Genomic DNA, 4,179 nt, shown 5'->3' on the forward strand with positions numbered 1-4,179 from the left:
CCAATCACTCAGCCTTAGCGTCATACTCAGACTGGGGCAGAGCAGAGACAAGACGTGGTGACCTGGAGAACGCATGCCCCGTGCAAAGACTCAAAGCTATTCCAGCCGACTGGCACCACGTGGGAAGGCAGGCCCGGTGTCGCCAAATAGTCAACATTTTCAAGAAAAACCATACATAGACTTTTATGGGACATCCTCTCGCTTTTTAAAACACAGATAACTAATTCACATTTAAAATACTGGGTAAGCCTGTAGGCCAAATACATCTAGCGGTAATTATCTGCTCCTGTACAATTTTAATTGTGACATAAACCAGGACTCTACTACTCTCTCTTCCCCTGAATCCTAAATCCACGTTTGAGAGTCAGCGCGCTCTGTCTAGAAAGTATGAGTGGAAGGTAGAAATGATTTCAATAGAGTTCCCAGTCCGGTCAGAAAAGAGAAAGACAATTCTGGAAGGCCCTCGAATTGGACATTCTAGACACTCTGAATTGTAGATGCTGTCAGTGGTCTCTGAGTCCTTGCGCAGAGTCCCCGAGGGGGAGAGACAGGATGTGGCAGAGGCGACGGGCTGTCTCTCAGTGGACCGGGGTGGGGACCTTGCTTTGGCAGAGCACACCCCTCAGCAGGTGTGAGTGACTGAGGAACCGCGTGCTGCCAATACCAGAAGCCCAAGCCCAGGAAACCAGTTCACGTCAGGCCAGGGATGACCTTCTGAGGCCTCCCTGACACCTTCCAGCTTCAAGCTGCCACCTGAGGACCGTGACTGTATTTTGTAGCTTTGATGATAAAATGACAGTCAACAAACGGAGCGCTGTTAGTATTTCATTTTATAATTTGATTGACGTACTTATAAACATTGTTGATCACTGTAAGTGATGTGCATTTACTAGTATATGGGTTATAGTTGTGGGAGGAAGTGTTTTGTGGGCCTTTGTAAGCCCCAGGAATGCCAATAAATGAGAAGGAATTGGTTTCAGTTTGTTTGATGTCTGCAATTAGAGGTCATTGTAGGAGTTCCCGTTCTCCTATGGTTATCACCTCCGTGCTCCTGTGGGCACATAGGTAGAGAGCTGTAATTTGCTCAAGGTCAGTCAAATCTGAGTGTGATGTATACAGTGAGTGCAGTTAAATTTGTGCGTGGTGTCCTTTCCTAAGGGCGACCCTTCGTCCACGACACTTGACTCTTCATGGTGCAGTTCACTGAAGTTCAGGGGTCCCTTCAATGGCAATTTTTTTGGAAGGTTCCCAAGTATTTTAATAGCACTTTCTGTTGTTTAGACATATCGTTATTCATTAGTAACATGAATTCAAAGCACGTGTGCAGTTTCTTTTGTACTTGAGCAAATGAAGAAACCAAGACACAATTGCCATCATCAAATCTTAATCTTCAGAGAAAAACAGCTCCGTTAAGGTTGGCCTGAAGATGCTCAGATTCTACCAGTCATTGAGGCGTCCCATATTTAACTAGTGTGGGCCCTGCAGTTACTTTCACTTTTTTTCTGAAGTTATTTTTTGGATCTTTCCGGTAAGGTTTTTCTTCTCCTTCTCAGTAGATGAACACACTTCCTTCCCTAAAGCAGTGGGGGCACCAGCTTTTCCCTCCGGCATCGGGTAAACCAGGCGAACGTGGTCTTCACATTGTGCTGCTCCACAGCCCGGCTTTCCTCCTGGAATCAGGACACGCTTACCTCCCGTCTTTCAGATCAGGAGTCCAGGGCAGGGCAGGGCTCCCCTGGCAGCCTGGAGGGAATTACAGGAGCCAACAAAGCCTGAGCTTCCTCATTCCTACATCACATGCTGGAGACACGGCATTTAGCTAATTGAGCTGAGTAGCCAACCAAATCTCTAATCCTTCCTAGAATGTAGAAAGAGGTCATTTCTTGCCTCACCTCATAAACTAGGAGCCAAGAAACAGGGGGAGGAGAGACAGGACAATGCCTGGTAGTTGCCGTGACCTGCCTTGCATTTTAAGCACTTGAATCATCCCCATACTGGCCCGACAATTAAGGATCTACTCTCTTCGCTGCTGTCTAGATGACTAAAGATCTTATTTTTAATAAAATAAAAATTTTAATAAAAATCTTTAATGAAATAAAATGTTTAATTTTTAATAAAATGAAACAAAGGAAAAAATTTGTTTAAGAAAATGTATTTGAAATTTTATTTGTAATCACATCAGGACATTTTAAGAATAAATTTCGCATTTCTTGGTTCTGTTCTCTGCGGAGCATCCAGTGAGACAACAGCATGGACTGGCTGAGCAGAGATCACAGGACTCGGAAAGTCAGTGTAGCAGAGAGAACCATGGTCTGCTGGTTTTCTTCTCTTCTGTGAGTCACTTCTCTCCTTTTGACTTCAATCCCTTGCCGTGATTTGGTACTTCAACCATTTTAACCAGGATTACAACACCTCTCTCTAGATTTGTCTTCAGAGCAGGAAACTGTGGAATGGCCACAGTATCATTCAAGTTTAGGAGGCTTAGGGGCGTGTGCAACCCTCCTACAAGAGTGACATCCATCAACCCAGAGTCCAGAGGAAAGAGCCTAGGGCCCCCGGGCAGAGAGGAGGAGAGTCAAGATCCTTTATGGGACGTGTGAGGCCAGGAGACCCCACCTCGCTCCTGTTCCACGATGGTAACCCCTCCACAAGCCAAGGAGAAACTTGATGAGAATCTGGTGTTTCAGCCGTGTTCCTGGTTGGAAAGGATCCAGAGAGACAACTGTTCTGACACTTTGAGTCAAATCCTCGATGGTACCTCTCTAGTACCATGCTTCAAAGCTCTGCTCAAGAAGCTACATTTCCTCAGTGAACGCCTGTCCTCTAATGTCGCCATTTTCTGACCTTTCCCACTCCATTTCTGCTCTGCCAAATAGTCCCCGGTTCACACTGCTTCAGCTTTTCCTTTACTCAGCACTTTTATTATCAGGGTTCGATGTAGACTTTGTACGCATTGCTTCATTGTCTCTCATGGATATCAGACAATGAACAGAGGTTCTCTCTCTCTCTCTTTTTTTCCTCCTTCTATGTTGAATAAATAGTGGACATCCAAGAAGCGTGAGCTGTTAGATTCATTCATGCTCAACCCATTAATTTAGGGGGAATTGTACAGAAACAATCTGGTCTTTGCCACGTATTAGCTCATCTCATGCGCCTATCCAAAAATACTGGAAAGTTTTTCCATAAGTGAGGATATAGTCATCAGAGACAGCATTTACTTAAAGATTCTTTGTGATTGTGCTTTGTTGATTATAGTTTGCTTAGAAATATTTACTAGTCTTCAGTGGCGTGTGTGTGATTGCTTCTTACACTACTATCAAAGAGTTTCTTATCCGTGTAAAGTATTAGAATTGCTTACATTATCTTTGAGGGGTAGACCGATACATACATCCTTTTTCTTTCATTTAAGTTTAAATCTTGTTTGCAGCAAAGTGAATAGAAAAATGCTGTCACTCTTGAAATAACAGAAACAGCTTTCCATGGCTTTGACTTCCTTCCACAGGATGGCTAGGACCTCCCAACAGAGGAACACTGTCATGACCTTTAATGTTTCTCTTTAATAGGGTGGGAGGAATTTCAGAGAATGATATGCCAAGGAATTCCTGCTGAGAACTCTAAACTCATGAGTTTTGAGGTCTTTCAAGCTAGGTGACTATTTCGTTGAACACAAAATAATCTTATACTTATTTATAGCAAAAAAAAGTCCTTTGTAAGAAATGTGACTGGGGATTTAATCCAGAGTCTATAGCTGAGAGAAGCAAACTTTAATGTGGGTTTCGTGGTCCAACTGTCTCCCCCACTACTTTGAAATGTTTGCAGTCACATAGGGTTAAGATAATGGTCATCAGGCCATTCCATTCTTCACAGTTCTGGTCAGAGATAAATGAGAATACGCTTCCCTGCTGTGCAAACATCCTTTTTATTAATACTGGGTGAACAAGAATGTAAGCACATTTGGCTGCAGAGAAAACTAACAGAATTGGAAATGCAGAATATTGAAGCTCGGAGTCTAACATCAGGCTTTCAAAGGCCAAGTGAATAAAAAGAAAACAATTACAGAATAAGCAGCAGAGCTGAAATGAAAATGCATCAGCATAGTAAAAGTGAAGTGTGACACCAATGTGTTCCACGGGCGTGCCCAAGTGGCCAGGGCATGGTTTGCTCCCATAGGAAACAGTT

The 4,179-nt window shown here is 43.5% G+C and overlaps 1 pseudogene; it reads right to left on the bottom strand.

Moving 5' to 3' along the window:
* Positions 1 to 1,383: 1,383 nt before the first annotated feature.
* On the bottom strand, positions 1,384 to 2,521 carry LOC113605198 (thioredoxin domain-containing protein 17 pseudogene; annotated as a pseudogene).
* Positions 2,522 to 4,179: the final 1,658 nt, after the last annotated feature.

Source organism: Aethalodelphis obliquidens, unplaced genomic scaffold (genome assembly GCF_003676395.1).
Source record: "Aethalodelphis obliquidens isolate GAN/ISIS:26980383/991018 unplaced genomic scaffold, ASM367639v1 scaffold2, whole genome shotgun sequence".
Taxonomy (NCBI): domain Eukaryota; kingdom Metazoa; phylum Chordata; class Mammalia; order Artiodactyla; family Delphinidae; genus Aethalodelphis; species Aethalodelphis obliquidens.